The 19,267-nt window shown below is 40.6% G+C and overlaps 1 protein-coding gene across 7 annotated transcripts in view; it reads right to left on the reverse strand.

Annotated features, from left to right (window-relative positions):
- The window catches only part of LOC107828241 (uncharacterized), a 31,144-nt gene that overhangs the window by 10,777 nt on the left and 1,100 nt on the right, over positions 1–19,267 (reverse strand). For 2 of the 7 annotated variants that reach the window (XM_075253415.1, XM_075253410.1), the window contains exon 1: positions 727–1,508. The exons of 1 other annotated variant lie outside the window; for it this stretch is intronic. The gene's annotated coding sequence lies outside the window, so the exon portion shown is untranslated. Of the gene's footprint in view, positions 1–726; positions 1,514–19,267 lie in introns of those variants that run through there. 4 more of the 7 variants (XM_075253402.1, XM_075253396.1, XM_075253412.1 and 1 more) reach the window with 4 other exon arrangements.

A 19,267-nucleotide genomic window follows, 5' to 3' on the forward strand; every position in this document is an offset into this window, starting at 1 on the left:
AGGCCATTGATCATAGAATTTAACGGGGATAAGGAACAGATTTTACCGAAAGGAACTAAGAGAGTTAGCCAAAGTCTATTGACTCTGAAGTTTTATGAATTGGGCCAAAATATGCAACTGGTTCCATTAAGTTTTCCTAGCTCATTTCGTGTTCAAATTTGTGGTACTGACTCATTATTTTCAAAACACTACAATGTTAAAATCCTAGGCCCTTTTAGTTCAGCAGAATTTTTACAAATTTAAGAATCAAAATAAGACACTATAATGAAGGTATCTTAATTAATAGGAATCAAACCATTTACAGAGTCACTATAGCAATAATTCAAGTGATTGTCACAACTATATTCATATTACAATGACTATTTTCAAACGCCAACTTTCAATATCAAACTATAGCTACAATTTCCAGTAAATTCAAAAATCAACATGTGCTTCCACGGAAACATCATTAAATAATAGAATCACAGAAAAAGAGGAAGAGTTATGTCGATCTGCTACAATTAAACGAAGATTCGACCAATTCTCAACTAAAAAAATGTATTTAAACTTATATGATTGGATAACCCAACGCAACATTATTAACAGGAGAATAGGGACCGAATTAATTCAAAGAGGCCTCATGCTTCACGAAAATAACACAAAAATCAAGCAAATCCTCAAAGCTAGGCATGAACTCAACTGTTTAATCATTTACTAAAGCTTAATAGAGAGGAGTTTCAAACGAACCTGGGCAAACAAAGAAAAACTTGAACAAATAGACTAAAGACCAGAAGCCAACCCAAACGGAACTCAGCAAAAAGTAGAAGCAGCAAATTCAACAACTTTCGGCAGCCTTTAAAACCAAAAAAAAAAATCATTCCCCAAAGCTTGTTTTCATATCTCTTCTTTTTGAGTTTTTAAATTTTTGAATATTTTTTGTTTCTAGCTCTAAGCTTAGTTCTTCTAGTGTGCGAGCCTTCAGATGCGTGTGTATCGACTGATTTTTAGAAGAGAAAGAGTAAGGTCTGTCCGATTTTTGGAGAAGATGAATTAGGCGGCGAAGTTTTTCGTGCGGTAGAATAGTTCGTCTCTGCTTCTGATCTGAGTGACGGAGGGAGAGTCGCTGGTTTCTAAAAATGGGGAAGGGTTCTCTTTTGGAGATGGTGGAAAAATTGTGCTAGGGTTGGGGAAAATTTGATATGTTTTGCTCCTTCCTCCTTTTAGAGTTTTGGAGAGTGAGTCCTTAATGAAAGGGGGGGTCCGGTTGGGTAATGGGCTGGCGGGTCGAGCAGGCAAAATTGGAGCAAAGTGGGCTGCTGGAGCTGGCCCAATTCGGCAGGCCCCTTTTCCTTTCTTTTTTATTAGCACTTTTTGGAAAAATTAGCTACTTTTAGCCTCAAATTTTAATTTAAATCCCATTTTTTGCATAATTAACTTATTCAATCTAATTTACCTAATCCTAAATTATCATTGCAAAATGTCATGAAAGAAATATCTAAAGTATTTTTGGAATTTTATATTTTAGTAATGCAATTAATATGCAACTAGATGCTAACAATGCAATTAAAGTCTAAAATGTAACAGATGAAGAATTAAACATTTTTTATAGTTTAAAACAACTCTAAAAATGTATGAACAATGCAAATAAATGCAAGAAAAATTCCTAAAATTCTATAAAAGCGATTAAAATTATGTTTTGACTTTTTAGGAATAATTTCCTATGTCGGGCAAAAATTAGGTGCTCACAGCTGTCCCTTTGCTCGGAAATATGAAAAGTTTTTGGGCAAAGATAAAGTGAACAAATACAAGCAATTTTTGCCCGTTTAAAGCTCCATGGGAAGCATTTTGAAAAAGTTTGACCGAATCTTGCTTTGGAGGTTGTCTACATATTCTTGGCTATAAAGGAATCACGTCAGTGTAGTTCTGGAAACTTTGGTAGCTGGGACTACCAAATAGCTATGATTTCACTGTTGTTGCTGCTATTTCTGCTTGCTGAGCTCCTTATTACTCTAAAATCAAAATGAAAAAGACTAACTAAGCCTATCAACTACGAGTTACAAGATTCCTATCTATAAATCTTCTAGAGTTTGATCTTGAGTCTTGGCTGGTTCTTTATGTAGACTCTGATCTGAATCTTGATGCTTGTAGCTGCAAGTTCTGGTTCTTTCTTCTTCAGCTTTTCAGATCAAGGCGGGATATGCAAAGCTTGTGACTTCAATCATGTCTTGTCCATATCTTATCTACTTCTGTGTTTTTCTTTTTCTTCTTTTTTTTTAATTATTCTTGATTGAAACTTCTTCTTTTGGTCGTCTCGAACCCTGTGTCTCGAGGTATAACCTGCTCAGACACCAAAATAAACAAATGATCGACATTTTTTTTGCCCCAGTTTTCACTAGGAAAATTTCGTGAGTTATTTGTAACCAAAACTCTATACTACTTCATTATTGAAAGTAATAAAAATTAGGATTGTGTATCCTCAAAAAAGAGATTAGGGGGTGGAGACCCTATATCTAAAATGAAATCAAATAGGGATTAGAGATCCTATTTGTGACGACCCGGTCGGTCGTCTTAATAATTTATGCCCCGATCCCCTATTAACTACTTTCCCCAAGTTTATGTTTGCTATTTTGATTTGCCGGAACATTCGGTTTTAAGTTTCGGAGAGTTTTGGGACACTTAGTCCCTAAATGAGAGTTTAAGCATTGGAAAGTTGGTCATAGTCGGAACAGTGGGAAGATAACCTGGGAATAGAAATCTGATGGTTCCGTTAGCTCCATTGGTTGACTTCAAGGTTAGGAGCGTGTTCAAATTGTGTTTCGGAGGTTTGTAGCTAATTTAGGCTTGAAATGCCGAAAGTTGAATTTTTGAAGTTTCCGGTCCAATAGTGAGATTTTGATCCGAGCGCCGGAATGGAATTCTGGAAGTTGGAGTAGCTCTGTAGTGTTGAATGTGACGTGTGTGCAAAATTTGAGGTCATTCGGACTAGGTTTGATAGACTTTTTGATCAAAAGCGTATTTTTAGTGTTTTTGGAATTTTTAGGCTTGAATCCGATGAAAAATAGGTGTTTTGATGTTGGTTTGAGCGTTCCGAAGGTTGGAACAAGTTTCAATGATGTTTTAGGGTTGGTTGGCAGGTTTGGTTGAGGTCCCGGGAGCCTCGGGTGTGTTTTGGATGCTCAACGGATCATTTTAAATTGTAAAAAAATGCAAATTTTGTTCAGTTATTGCAGAGGAATTTTACTTTTCGCGTTCGTGAAGAGTCAGTTGAGGAAGGTGAAAATAAATCCTTTGCGTTCGCGAGGAAGGCAACGCGTTCATGAAGGGATAAGTGTTTGTACATCGTATTTGCGTGGGTGGTGTCGCGTTCGCATAGAGGAAAATGAGCGGCTGAGTTTTAGTAGATATAATGCATCACGTTTGCGATAGGTGGAACGCGATCGCGAAGGCGTATCTGTGCAAAGCATCATGTTCGCAAGGTATTGGCCGTGATCGTGTAAGAGGAAAAATGGTCAAAGTCATTTTGTTCTTCGCGAACGCGAGGATTTGACCGTGTTCGCGAAGAAGGAATTACCTGGGCAGATATAAGATTTCAAAAATCGAGGGTTTAGCTTTTTTTTTATCAAAACTTAAGCTTGGGAGCTCGGATTTGAGCGAGATTTTGAGGGATTTTCAGAGATATCGATTGGGTAATGATTCTAGACTCATTTTTGCTTGTAACCTATTAATCTAAACATGAATTCATCCTTTAATTTCGAAATTTGTATGAAAATTGGGGAAAAGTTCTTAGACCAAGAAATTGAGCTTTGATTGGGGATTTGACATCGGCTTTGGATAATTTTGGTATGGTTAGACTCGTGAGAGTGTGAGGATTATAAAACTATAAATTTTACCTGATTCCGAGACGTGGGCTCGAGGGGCGTTTTGGTTATTTTATATAATTTCACGTATTAGCTTAGAATTTAATTGTAGAATCAGTTACTTGAAGTGTTATTTACATTATGCAATTGAATTGAATAGATTTGGGCCATTTGGAGTCGAGTACTTGTGGCAAGAGCGTGGATTTGGGTTGATTTTGAGTCGGTTCGAGGTAAGTGGCTTGCCTAACCTTGTGTGGGGGACCTTCCCCTTAGGATATGATATATTTGATAGTTGAAATGCCTTCTACGTGAGGTGACGAGTGCGTACTTGAGCTAATTGTTGAAAATCCGGTTTTTCTTTAAGTGTTTCAATTGAGTTCCTTTTTTTTTCCTATTTTATTCTACTTGGGAATTTAGCCTATTGTTAGTTTAGAAAAGTATGTTTAGTTGACTTAAATGCCTATTTGCTTAAACTACCTTAATTATATTAGGTGAAGCATGTTATGCTAGAATTATCTATTTACTTAGTACGAAATTTAGCATTTATTGAGTATTCTTGTTTGCTGCTGTGTATTTTTTTTATTTGGACTACGTGACAGAATCCTGGGAGATCCCCTGTACGTATTTATAATCTGGACTGAGGTGCGGGATACCAAGAGATCTCTGGCAAGTATATTAAGGATACCAAGAGATCCCTAGCATATATTGAGGATACCAAGAGATCCTCGGGATACCAAGAGATCTCTAGCATATATTGAGGATACCAAGAGATCCCTTTGTATATGTAAAGGATACCAAGAGATCCTCGGGATACCAAGAGATCCCTGGTTATCATCCTTGTTATGAGTAGTACTTCCTTGTGGTTTGCCTTCATCTCTATTTTCATTATTGTACTCTTATTATCCTGTATAGATTCTTAATTGCACTGCTTATCTTATCATGTCATCTTTATATTTATTTAATCTTAGTAGGGCCCTGACCTTCCTCGTCACTACCCAACCGAAGTTAGGCTTGGCACTTACTGAGTACCGTTGTGGTGTACTTATACCCTTTCTGCGCATGTTTTTCATGTGTAGATCCAGGTACCGCTACTCAGGCCTACCATCCTTGAGGAAGGCGACTGCTTTAGAGACTTCGAGGTACATCTGTCGCGTCCACAGACCGAGAAGTCCCTTTATATTCCTGCTTTTTTTAGTAGTTAGCCCTTTTGTATTTTTTGTTCTTGTTAGACATTCCGAAGTTAGAGCTATATAGTACGTCTTAGCTTGTGATTCATGGGTTTCCGGGTCTTGGATTTATGTTTTGGTATTGAGAGTTAAACATGGTGTATGCCGAGCGGCAAATTTAAACATTGTTACTGCTTTATTTCTGTTTTAGATTGTTTTACTTCTGCAAATTTTGGTTTTTCTCGCGCAATTTAGGCTTACCTAGTCGTAGAGACTAGGTGCTGTACCGATGGTTCACGGAGGGCAAACCGGGTTCGTAACAAGTTGGTATCAGAGCTTTAGGTTCATAGGATTCATGGATCACAAGCCGGTTTATTAGAGTCTCACTGATTGGTACGAAGACGTCTGTACTTATCTACGAGAGGCTATGTAACTGTTAGGAAAATTCCTCTTCATTTGATTTCCTTGTCGTGCGATATTTTGACATCACAATTCTAAACTTCTGTCTTCTATTCTCTCACAGATGGTGAGGATACTTGCTATCCGAGATGATCAGGCACTCGCGCCCCCTACTGCAGCCGTCAGAGGCCAGGGTAGAGGCCAAGGACGCGCACGTGGTTCAGCCAGAGCACCTACACGAGCTGCCGCCAAGGTACCACCAGTAGTTCCAGCCGGAGTCCAGGCACATGACATGCCTACTGCTACCACTACTCCAGCCCTTTAGGAGACTTTGGCACAATTCATGAGCATGTACACCACTCTGGCTCAAGTAGGGTTTCTTCCCCTTGCAGCAACCACATCTCAGGCCAGGGGAGGAGCACAGACTCCCGCCGCCCGCACTCCTGAGTAGCGAGTGCATATTGAGCAGGTCCCTGAGATTATTCCTATACTGACTGGAGTGCCAGTTCAGCCCGAGGATAGGGTAGCGGCTTCTAAAAAGGAGCAGTTGAGGCTTGAGAAGTTCAAGAAGTACAAGCCTCCTTTATTCAGCGGTCTAGCATCGGAGGATGCTATGGGATTTCTGGATGAGAGTTACCGCATTCTCCATACCATGGGTATATTAGGATCAAGCGAGGTTTCCTTCACTACCTTCCAGCTTCGAGGAGCCGCCTATGAGTGGTGGCACACCTATGAGTTAGACAGTCCGGATGAGGTTGCTTCACTGACTTGGACTCAGTTTTCAGATCTGTTCTTGAGAGAGTATATTCCTCAGAGCCTTAGGGACGCATGGTGCGCAGAGTTTGAGCATTTGCGTCAGGGTACTATGACTGTCTCAGAGTATGATGTCAGTTACACTAGTTTAGCTAGGCATGCACCAGCCTTGGTTTCTACTATTCGCGAGAGAATTCGTCGGTTTATTGAGGGCCTTATTCCCAGCATCAGGTCTAGCATGGCTCGTGAGTTGGAGATGGATATTTTTTATCAGCAGGTGGTGAGCATTGTAAGGAGGATTGAGGGTATGCATGCTAGGGAGAAAGAGGAGAAGGAGGCCAAGAGATCTCGAGAGTCGGGCCATTATTCTAGTGCACGTACCCCAGCTGCAGCTCGTCATGGCAGGTGTTATATGAGTCACCCCGTTCATTCAGCTCTTACAGCAGCCAATAGTTCTCCAGCTCCTCCTAGGCCTCAGGAGCCTTATTACGCACCTCCAGTTTCTAGCGCGCCTCCTGCGCGGGGTACTTTTAGAGGTCAGTCCAGCAAACCTGGTTTGAGCCAGTCTCAGCCGCCACATCCTCCCAGAGCTTATTTTGAGTGTGGTGACACATGCCACGTGGTGAGGGATTGCCCTAGACTTGGGAGGAGTGCACCTCCAGAGACTTCTCAGCCACAGCATGCCCCGCAGAGTTCTCAGGCTATGATTACAGCTCCAGTTGCTACCCCACATGCTCAACCAACTAGAGGTGGAGGTCGGGGAGGTAGAGGTTGCCCTAGAGGGGGAGGCCATGCCCGATAATATGCCCTTCCTGCCTGTGTCGAGGTTGTTGCCTCCGATTCTGTCATCACAAGTATTATACTGGTTTATCACAGAGATGCATCGGTTCTATTCGATCTAGGCTTCACTTATTCTTATGTGTCCTCTAATTTTGCTCCATATTTAGGAGTATCTCGGGATTCTTTGAGTTCCCATAGTTATGTTTCTACTCCTGTGGGAGATTATCTTGTTGTGGACCGCATCTATCGGTCGTGTTTGGTTGCTCTTAGTGGTTTTGAGATCAGAGCCGATTTATTGTTGCTCAGTATGGTAGATTTTGACATTATCTTGGGCATGGACTGGTTGTTTCCCCATTATGCTATTCTTGATTGTCATGCCAAAACCGTGACGTTGGCTATGCCAGCTGTACCGCATGTTGAGTGGAGGGGTACTTTAGATAACACTCCCAGTACAGTTATTTCTTTTCTTAAAGCTCAGCGTATGATTAAGAAGGGGTGTGACACGTATTTAGCTTATGTGAGAGATGTTAGTATTGATACCCCTTCAGTTGATTCAGTTCCAGTAGTACGGGATTTTCCCGATGTGTTTCCAGCTGACCTTCCGAGCATGCTGCCTAATAGAGATATTGATTTTGGCATTGATCTGTTGCCGGGCACTCAGCCCATTTCTATTCCACCGTATTGTATGGCTCATCCTGAGTTAAAGGAGTTAAAGGATCACTTATAGGAATTGCTTGATAAGGGTTTTATTCAGCCAGTGTATCACCTTGGGGTGCTCCTATCTTGTTTGTGAAGAAAAATGATGGTTCTATGTGTATTGATTATCACCAGTTGAACAAAGTGACAGTTAAGAATCGTTATCCTTTGCCTCGTATTGATGATCTGTTTGACTAGCTTCAGGGCGCACGAGTGTTTTCTAAGATTGATTTGTGCTCAGGTTACCATCAGTTGAAGATTCGGGAGTCAGATATCCTGAAGACTGCTTTCAGGACTTGGTATGGTCATTACGAGTTCCTTGTTATATCATTTGGGCTGACCAATGCCCTAGCAGCCTTTATGCATTTGATACACAGTGTGTTCCGGCTGTATCTTGACTTGTTCATCATTGTCTTTATTGATGATATTCTGGTGTATTCCCAAAGTCAGGAAGATCATGAGCAACACCTGAGGATTGTGCTTCAGACTCTAAGAGAGAAGAAGTTATATGCTAAGTTCTCGAAATGTGAGTTTTTGTTGGATTCAGTGGTATTCTTAGGCCACGTGGTATCGAGTGAGGGCATTCAGGTGGATCTGAAGAAAATAGAGGCCATGCAGAGTTGGCCTAGACCATCCTCAACTATAGAGATCTGCAGTTTCCTTGGCTTGGAGAGTTACTACCATCGTTTTATGGAGGGGTTTTCATCGATTGCAGCCCCTACGACCAGGTTGACCCAGAAGGGTGCTTCGTTCCAGTGGACGGAGGAGTGTGAGGCAAGCTTTCAAAAGCTCAAGACAGCTTTGACCACAACCCCAATTGTGATATTGCCTACAAGTTCGGGGTCTTATACAATCTATTGTGATGCCTCGAGGATCATCCTCAGAGCGGTGATGATGCAGGATGGTAGGGTGATTGCCTACGCGTCCAGACAATTGAAGATACATGAGAAGAATTGCCCTGTTAACGACCTTGAGTTAGCTTCAATTGTTCACGCCCTGAAGATTTGGTGCCATTACTTATACGGTGTGCCTTGTGAGATTTATACTGACCATCGGAGCTTGCAGCACCTGTTCAAGCAAAAGGATCTAAATTTGCGCCAGAGGAGGTGGTCAGAGTTGCTGAAGGACTATGACATCACTATTTTGTATCACCCGGGCAAGGCCAATATGGTCGTTGATGCTTTGAGTCGTCGGGCGAAGAGTTTGGGGAGTTTGGCTTATTTACTAGCATCGGAGAGGCCTATGGCGATGGATATTCAGGCCTTAGCTAGCTAGTTTGTGAGATTGGACCTTTTGGATCCCAGTCGGGTTCTAGCTTGCGTGGTTTCTCGGTCTTCCTTATTTGATCGTATCAGGGAGCGGCAGTCTGATGACCCTCATTTGCTTGTCCTCAAGGACAAGGTTCAGCACGCTGATGCCAGAGATGTGACTATTGGTGATGATGGGGTATTGAGGATGTAGGGTCCGATTTATGTACCCAATGTTGATGGGCTTTGAGAGTTGATTCTAGAGGAGGCCTATAGTTCGCAGTATTCCATCCATCCGGGTGCCGCAAAGATGTATCAGGATTTGAGATAGCACTATTAGTGGAGGCGGATGAAGAAAGATATAGTTGTATTCGTAGCTCGGTGTCTCAACTGTCAGCAGGTGAAGTATGAGCACCAGAGACCAGGTGGGTTGCTTCAGCAGATAGAGATTCCGGAGTGGAAGTGGGAGCGGATCACCATGGACTTTGTAGTTGGGCTCCCACAGACTTTGAGAAATTTCGATGCTATTTGGGTGATTGTGGATCGGCTGACCAAGTCCACTCACTTTATTCCTGTGTGTACTACTTATTCCTCGGAGCGGTTAGCGGAGATTTATCTCCGGGAGATTGTTCGTCTGCATGGTATTCCAGTGTCCATCATTTTAGATAGAGGTACTCAGTTTACATCAAGGTTCTGGAGGGCCGTTCAGCATGAGTTGGGTACTCGGGTGGAGTTGAGTACAGCATTTCACCCTCAGACGGATGGACAGTCCGAGCGTACAATTCAGATTCTTAAGGATATGCTCCGTGCGTGTGTGATCGAGTTTGGAGGGTCTTGGGATCATTTCTTGCCATTAGCGGTGTTTGCTTACAACAACAGCTATCAGTCCAGTATTCAGATGGCACCGTATGAGGCTTTATATGGGAGATGGTGTAGATCCTCAGTGGGCTGGTTTGAGCCGGGTGAGGCTAGATTATTGGGCACAGACTCGATTTAGGATGCTTTGGAGAAGGTTAAGGTGATTTAGGATAGACTCTGTATAGCCCATTCTAGACAGAAGAGTTACGCGGACCGGAAGGTTTGTGATGTTTCCTATATGGTTGGAGAGCGGGTTCGGCTTCGGGTTTCGCCTATGAAGGGCGTTATGAGATTTGGGAAGAAAGGGAAGTTGAGTCCGAGGTTTATTGGCCCCTTTGAGATATTGAGACGTGTTGGGAAGGTTGCTTATGAGCTTGCCTTACCTCCCAGCTTGGCAGGAGTTCATCCGATATTTCATGTTTCGATGCTCCAAAGGTATCACGGTGATCTGTCGCACGTGTTGGATTTCAGTTCAGTCCAGTTGGACAAGGATCTATCCTATACTGAGGAGCCAGTGGCAACATTGGACAGGCAGGTCAGAAAGCTGAGGTCAAAGAACATTGCATCCGTGAAGGTTCAGTGGCGGGGTCAGCTAGTCGAGGAGGCGACCTGGGAGACCGAGAAGGATATGTGCAGCCATTACCCTTATCTTTTCACTACTCCAGGTATGTCTTTATGCTCGTTCGAGGACGAACGGATGTTTAGGTGTAGGAGGATGTGACGACCCGGCCGGTCGTCTTAAGAATTTATGCCTTGATCCCCGATTAACTGCTTTCTCTGAGTTTATTTCTTCTATTTTGATTTGCTGGGATGTTCGGTTTTGAGTTTCGGAGAGTTTTGGGACACTTAGTCCCTAAATGAGAGCTTAAGTGTTGGAAAGTTGCCTGTAGTCGGAACAGTGTGAAGACGGCCTCGGAATGGAAATCCAATGGTTCTGTTAGCTCCGTTGGGTGCTTTCAGGGTTAAGAGCGTGTTCGGATTGTGTTTCGGAGGTCTGTAGCTAATTTAGGCTTGAAATGCCGAAAATTGAATTTTTGAAGTTTCTTGTCCGATAGTGAGATTTTGATCTGAGGCTCGGAATGGAATTCCGAAAGTTGGAGTAGCTCTGTAGTGTTGAATGTGATGTGTGTGACAAATTTCAGGTCATTCAGACGAGGTTTGATAGATTTTTTGATCAAAAGCGTATTTTTAGCGTTTTTGGAATTCTTAGGCTTGAATCCGATGAAAAATAGGTGTTTTGATGTTGTTATGAGCGTTCCGAAGATTGAAACAAGGTTGAATGATGTTTTAGGGTTGGTTGGCAGTTTTGGTTGAGGTCCCGGGGGCTTCGGGTGTGTTTTGGATGCTCCACGGATCATTTTAAGTTGCAAAAAAATTGCAGATTTTGTTCAGCTGTTGCAGAGGAATTTTACTCTTCGCGTTCGTGAGTAGGCCCTCGCGTTCGCGAAGAGACAGTTGAGGAAGGTGAAAATTAAGCCTTCCCATTCGTGAGGAAGGCACTACGTTCGCAAAGGGCTAAGTGTTTGTACATCGCGTGGGTGGTGTCGCATTCGCATAGAAGAAAATGAGCGACTGAGTTCCAGTAGATTTAATGCATCGCGTTCGCGATAGGTGGAACGTGATTGTGAAGGCCTGTCTGTGCAAAGCATCGCGTTCGCGAGGTATTGGTCGCGATCACGTAAGAGGAAAAATGGTCAAAGTCATTTTGTGCTTCGGAACGCGAGGGTTTGACCGCGTTCGCGAAGAAGGAATTACCTGGGCAGATATAAGATATCAAAAATAGAGAGTTTAGCCATTTTTTTTATCAAAACTTAAGCTTGAGAGCTCGGGTTTGAGCGAGATTTTGAGGGATTTTCAGAGATATCGATTGGCTAACGATTTTAGACTCCTTTTTGCTTGTAACCCATTAATCTAAACATGAATTCATCATTTAATTTCGAAATTTGTATAAAAATTGGAGAAAAGTTCTTAGACCAAGAAATTGAGTTTTGATTAGGGATTTGACATCGGATTTGAATAATTTTGGTATGGTTAGACTCTTGAGAGTGTGAGGATTTTGAAACTATAAATTTTACCCGATTCCAAGACGTGGGCCCGAGGGGCATTTTGATCATTTTACATAATTTCGCGTATTAGCTTAGAATTTAATTGTAGAATCAGTTACTTGAAGTGTTATTTACATTATGCAATTGAATTGAATAGATTTGGGCCATTTGGAGTCAAGTACTCGTGGCAAGAGCATGGTTTCAGGTTGATTTTCAGCCGGTTCGAGGTAAGTGACTTGCCTAACCTTGTGTGGGGGACCTTCCCCTTAGGATATGATATAGTTGATAGTTGAAATGCTTTGTACGTGAGGTGACGAGTTCGTACTTGAGCTAATTGTTGAAAAATCTGGTTTTTCTTTAAGTGTTTCAATTGAGTTCCTTTTTTTCCTGTTTTATTCCACTTGCGAATTTAGCCTGTTGTTAGTTTAGAAAAGCATGTTTAGTTGACTTAATTGCATATCTGCTTAAACTGCCTTAATTGCATTACGTGAAGCATGTTAGGCTAGAATTATCTTTTACTTAGTACGAAATTTAGCATTTATTGAGTATTCTTGTATTGCTGCTGTGTGTTTTTTTATTTGGGACTAGGGGACGGCATCCCAGGAGATCCCCTGTGCCTATTTATAATTTGGACTAAGGTGCGGGATACCAAGAGATCCTTGGCACGTATATTTAGGATACCAAGAGATCTTTGGGATACCAAGAGATCCCTAGCATATATTGAGGATACCAAGAGATCCTCGAGATACCAACAGATCCTCGGGATACCAAGAGATCCCCGGTTATCATTCTTGTTATGAGTAGTACTTCCTTGTGGTTTGCCTTCATCTCTGTTTCCGTTATTGTACTCTTATTATCCTGTATAGATTCTTACTGTAGATTCTCAATTGTACTGCTTATCTTATCCAGTCATCTTTATATTTATTTAATCTCAGTATGGCCCTGATCTTCCTCGTCACTACCCAACCGAGGTTAGGTTTGGTACTTACTGAGTACCGTTGTGGTGTACTCATGCCCTTTCTGTGAATGTTTTTCATATGCAGATCCAGGTACCACTACTCAGGCCTACCATCCTTGATGGAGACGAATGCTCTAGAGACTTCGAGGTACATCTGCCACGTCCGCAAACCGAGAAGTCCCTTTCTATTCCTGCTTTTTTTAGTACTTAGCCCTTCTGTATTTTCTATTTTTGTAAGACACTCCGGAGTTAGAGCTATGTAGTACTTCTTAGCTTGTGATTCGTGGGTTGTTGGGTCTTGGATTTATGTTTTGTTATTGAGAGTTAAACATGGTGTATGCCGAGCGACACATTTAAACATTGTTACTGCTTTATTTCTATTTTAGATTGTTTTACTTCCGTAAATTTTGGTTTTTCTTCCGCAATTTAGGCTTACCTAGTCGTAGAGACTAGGTGCCATCATCATGGTTCACGGAGGGCGAACCGGGGTCTTGACACTATTGTTGGAAAATCATCAGCCAGGGAGTGGTGACCCTATGTTGGCATCAGGTTATGCTGGCATCAGGTTATGATGGCATCAACTAGGGAATAAAGACCCTATGTTGGCATCAATTAGGGAGTGGAGACCCTATGTTGGCATCAACTAGGAAGTGATCACCCTATGTTGGCATCAGGTTATGCTGGCATCAACTAGGGAGTGGAGACCCTATGTTGGAATCAACTAGGGAGTGGTGACTCTATGTTGGCATCAGGTTATGCTGGCATCAACTAGGGAGTGGGACCCTATGTTGGAAAGTCATCAGGTTATGGTGGCATCAACTAGGGAGTGGGACCCTATGTTGGAAAGTCATCAGGTTATGCTGGCATCAACTAGGGAGTGAGACCCTATGTTGGAAAAAATCACCAGGTTATGCTGGTATCAACTAGGGAGTGGGACCCTATGTTGGCATCAACTAGGGAGTGGTGACCCTATGTTGGCATCAAGTTATGCTAGCATCAGGTTATGTTGGCATCAACTAGGGATTGGGGACCCTATGTTGGAAAAGACGTAGCTAGGGATTGGAAACCCTATACTACCATGATTTTGAACTTTTATCCTTTTATTTCTTTTCATTTTATTTTTTTAAAAGAATGAGAAAATGCGGGAAAGAACTTGTAGGAAACTTCCCTTTTTTGGGGTTGTTGCTGCAGAGCATTTTAGTCTCCGCGCGGTTTCTTTTTGGTTGCACCTGCTTAGGTTGCTTTGGATTGCACCTGTTTCCTATTTTTCAAATAAAGAACAATTTGCCTGTTTGAAATGGTGGTTGTTTTGTGGCCTTGAGCAATTCAGTCATTTGATCTCGGCCCTTTCAACTGCAATTGGTTGGTTCCTGAATACCAATTGCATTTCTGACCCCGGAGGACCTCTGCCTTTTCCAGACTTTACCATGACGGTTTATCGCGTGGGACTCAACCTTTTTGATTTTATTTTGCCTTTATAGGCCTTTCACTTCTGACTCCTTTTTTTCAATTTTTAACTTCGAAGCATAGGGGAACTTTTGGCTCCTCAAACTTTGCTACAATGGCTTGTCGCGTGGGACTTAACCTTTTCCAACTTTATTTTTCCTTCGTAGGCCTTTCATTTCTTGTTTCTTTCTTCCAACTTCAATTTCAGAGCATTTGGGATACCTTGGCTTTTTCAAATCTTTTACGAGACAGTTATCCACGTGGGACTCAACCTTTTCAACTTTATTTGCCTTTATAGGCACTTCAATTTGATTTTCTCCTTCCAAGAGTTTTTAATTTCAAATCATCAGCCACCATGGCCGGTCGAAGTCGACTTGTTGCCCTTGACGAGGATGGGTGCATTTTTTTAGCTTGTATCAAATGAGAACCCTGTAAATCAGTCTTGTCATCCCTTCTTTGTCTCAGTTTCGGAGTAGAGTTAGACCAAAAAGGATTCAATGGAAAAACAAACAAAGGAATGTACAAATGAATTTAGACTAGAGGTATCCCTTTCGGGGAAAGTAAAGAAGGACTTATCTGGAGTATATGCGGACTTCAATGAACATGACATGCCTTTTGGACTGTATTCTCGATCCGTGCAAACCGTATGACTCTCAGAAATTCATCACAGCTTTTGCCTCAAAACCGAGAAACCTTGCCCAGGACTGCGTCAATGTCAGTGACTGAAGATCCTCTTTTTCGATCAGTGGTGCCCTTTGTGGGTTTTCACGATCTGATCTCTCTTATTTCTCTTCTCACCATCGCCTTGTAGTGCTCTTTGCCAGTTTTTACTAACAAGACTCTCTCATTTTAGTTTCTCTACTTACCATCGTTTTACAGTGGCCGTGAGGGTTTAAACTCATAAGACTCTCATTTTATTTCTCTCATTTTGATTGTATCAAATACAAGCGATTGTATCCTCCAATTCTTTAAACATTCTTGTCGATTGATCGGAAGGACTTGAAAAGGATTTGAGTAAAAAGAATTTGGACTGAATTACAACTTTGGAACCCTTCAGGCGAAACCGTCGTTGAACCATTATAACAGCTGCCCCAGTTTCACTTTTGGGGAATTTGAATTTTTATTTTGGTGAGACTGAATCCCAGTGAGAGGCTGACTACGTATCCTTTCGGAATCAAGTCAAACGTAGTTCAGGCACTTTGTTTTTATTTTTTTTTGTTTTTCTGTTTTGTTTTGTTTTCTCTTTCTTTTTCCTTTCCTTTTCCTCTCTTTTTTTTCATTTTTCATTTCATTTTCTTTGTCTTTTCTTCCCCTTTTTTGTATCTTTCTTTGCTTTTCTTTTTTCTTTTTTCTTTTCTTTTCATTTTTTATTTGATTTTTTCAATTTTTTTATTTTCAATAACATTTTCAGGTTCCAAAGAGGGTAATCAAAGAAGAGTAACCGGCTCAAATGGTTTACAAAAGGGTAAACGGTGTTTGAATAGTGAGAAAGAAAGCCTTCATTCCAATCGAAGTATTAATGTTGTATAGAGGATCAAACACAGTACCTTTTGACTGCACCTATATTGATAGTTTTTTATGGGACACTTCCTTCGACGTTTCCCAGGTACAACACTCTCTTTTGGTAGCACTCTCGTTGCAATGTATGGACCTATCAGATCTGGAACCAATTTTCCTTCAGCTGTTCCAACTCTTTGTTTTATTTCCTTAAACTTATCTTCATTGCGATCTAATTCTTGATTCATTATTTTGAGGTCTAATAGTGTTTTAGGATCTGGGCTTGAAGTCCGCAAGCATGTCATGTTATTGAAATCTGCATTTAACATAACTGAAAAGAGAATAAGAAAAGTGACAAGATTAAGAAAAGAGAAATTCCTGGACGATGAAATATTAATTTCATTTGATTTTTTTTCAATTTTGATGATTTTTTTTAATTATAAAAATAGAAGGGTTTATATTGAAAAGTAAGACAATAAAGTAAAACATCTGGATCACATCCTGAAATAATCCGAACACAGAAAGGATAGCAAGACTGGCTATCGAGACTCATGTCTGATTGGGAACTTTCAGGCTTGGAGACCGTTTTTGGCTTTTCTTCTATCTCGGTAATGGCTTCAATGGCCTTCAGTACTGGATTGAATTCCTCATTGTAAGCAGGCAACGGATTGTTCGTCACATCAGGAACCTCTTCGTCCCGAAGAACGATTCTTTCAGCTTCGATCAAATCTTCAGTTGTCCTTTTGAGGGTCCAACAGTCCTTTGTACTGTGTCCCACTGCTCCAGAGTGTTATTCACATCTAGCATCAACTCGGTGCGAGGGGGATTCAGGGTTTGTCTGGTTTGGGGCCACTGGCTGCAGCAAACCTCGTCTGACTAGCTTTTGGAAGCCCGAGTATGATTCACCAATAGGGGTGAACTGATTCCTTTTGAAAGGCTCTCTTGAGCAAGAATTGTACTGGGGAACATTTGATTGGGGATTATATGGATCTTGGTAAGGATGGTAATTTCTGGGATTTGGAGCTTGGTTTTATGTATAATGTTGTGGACGCATGCAAGGTTGCACGTTCATCACCGCATACCAACAAAGCCAACCACCTGAACAGAACCTGACTAATTTGCTCACATAACAACCTTGTTAGTTTTGAGACATTTAACATATAGGAAATCGCACGCTTGGATGCAATACATCTAACAGTTAAACGCTTCTACCATGTGTTGAACAGTTGCATGTTTCATCTCGGTGTTAACTAACCTTTTCAGTATGTACCTCTTTTCTTTTATTTCTGCCTCTCTTTAATCACTCTTGATTTTTTTTCATTTCGTTTCTGTCTTTCTTTTATTTTTTGGCACACTCTTTTCTTCTTCTTTTTTTTTTTTGTTTTTGTCGCTCTTTTATTTTTTGTCACTCTTTTTTTTTCTTTTTCTATTTCTTTTTTTCTCTTTTTTCACTCTTTTCTTTTCTTTTTCACTCACTTTTTCTTTTTCTTTTTTCAGTTTATTTTTCACTCAATTAATTTTATGGCTATGATCGAATCCAATGGGGATTGCTTATGTATCATGACGCCGCATGAATAAGATCTTGCGTAGTTCGAAAAGATCGAGAACGGAGTAAATAAGCTAACTCTTTTTTTTACTATTTATAAAACTCAGACCATGAAAGCTTTAAGGCAAAAGAAAAATATTTTTTTGAGTTTTGATTTTTTTTTTTTTTTTGTATTTGTTTTGGAATTTTTGTAAAAATGCTTTAAAAGAAGAAAGGAAATATTTTTTTGGATTTTGATTTTAATTTTTTGAATTTTTGGTTTTTTTTTTAAAAAATTTTTGAAAGAAAGACTTCTAAAGAAGAAGAAAAATTACTTCTAAAAGAAAGAAAATATTTTTGGATTTTGGATGTTGCCTCTTAATTTTCGAAAGAGGGACTTGAAAAAAAATATTTCGGATTTCTGATTTATTTATTTTTGAATTTTCTAAGGAAATGCTTCTAAAGAAGGAATTTAAGGAAAATATTTTTGGATTTTTAAAAATTGGGGCCGGAACCGATGAGGATTGCCTACGTAACTCACATCCGATGAGAATCAGACTCGCGTAGTTTGGTCAGTTTTGACGCAACAGGAAAGCATGACTTTTTGAAACTATTAACTTATTTTCCTTTTTTCAAAATTTCGACAGAGTTTCAAAATTTTTCTAATACCTACCTATCGCTCTTGTTTTTTTTATTTTCTCATCTTCTTTTTTTTTAATTTTCTTTTCCTATTTTAGAAGCCGGTCAACATGCAAGCCGAGACAAACAGATGCACAGGTAGCACGTAAAATGCATCAGGATGCACTTTTTATTTCGGGGACACCTGTCTTAGACGGACCCAATCCCTGTGTTGCGTCCCCAAAGTCAAATGCACGTGATACAAACAAACGTTCCTACTAGGGATCCGGCATGAGGCTGTGTTATTCTATGTTTAAAACCTGGGTATATTGTTCTAGACCTGGCTTACCCGAGCGGACAACTGAGCCGAAGGGGGCAGCATACCGGTAACCAAAGGATCATCTAGCTTTGCAACTTGTCCGAACCTCGTTCTAAATTAAGGATATGACACTAATAGAAAAGAAGTCATGCCAGCATGCACTTCGTAGAAGATTTAGAAGACTCAGAGAAAAGAAGGGTTTTGTAACAGTTTATATATAGATCAAACAATATCAAAGCGGTAAAAAGCGACATTTAGCATATTAGGCCCAAACAAGTAAAAATCAGATAATAAACGAAAGCCAAGTATAACAGTTTATTGTAAGCTCGAATTCTTGAATCTTGAACTAGAGATTCTGGGTTCGATCTCCAGCAAAGTTGCCAGAGCTGTCAGACCTCCTTTTTACCCGAGGGGGATAGGGATTTTTTCCAATTGAAGTGACATAAATCGAAATGGGATTATTTATTTAAATTCAGAGTCGCCACTTGGAATAATTTATGGTGTCCCAAGTCACCGGTTTATTTTAAATCCCAAATCGAAGAAAATTGACTCTATTTTTTGTCCGCGAACACAGAAGACCGGGTATGGAATTTTGTTAACCCGGAATAAGGTGTTAGGCATTCCCGGGTTCTGTGGTTTTAGCATGGTCGCTCAACTATTACTAATTGGCCTAATTATCTGATTTATTACATGTTTTAAACCTATTGTGCATTTTTAACTTTTATAATCACTTTTATTTATTTATGGAGTTATTTCTGGAATAAGTCACGATTGTCGTACACTTGTCGTTTTGGTACACATTGCAAACCACGTCATGGGAACCGTACCCACGATCTACAACATGTTTATTTTTTAATATTCGATGTTGTGGTCGGGTCACATGAAATGTGCACTCAAAATTGGAAATTATGTATCACGACCATGCGACGAGAACCGTACCCATAGCCGTGATGATTCATTATTAATCGTGCCTAAAGAAAACTACGATATTCGAGAATTGTTTATTTCCTCTGTTTGAGATTGTTGTGAGGCCATTGATCATGGAATTTAACAGGGATAAGGAAAGGATTTTACCGAAAGGAACTAAGGTAGTTAGCCAAAGTCTATTGACTATGAAGTTATAT

This window comes from Nicotiana tabacum, chromosome 1 (assembly GCF_000715075.1).
Source record: "Nicotiana tabacum cultivar K326 chromosome 1, ASM71507v2, whole genome shotgun sequence".
NCBI classification, from domain to species: domain Eukaryota; kingdom Viridiplantae; phylum Streptophyta; class Magnoliopsida; order Solanales; family Solanaceae; genus Nicotiana; species Nicotiana tabacum.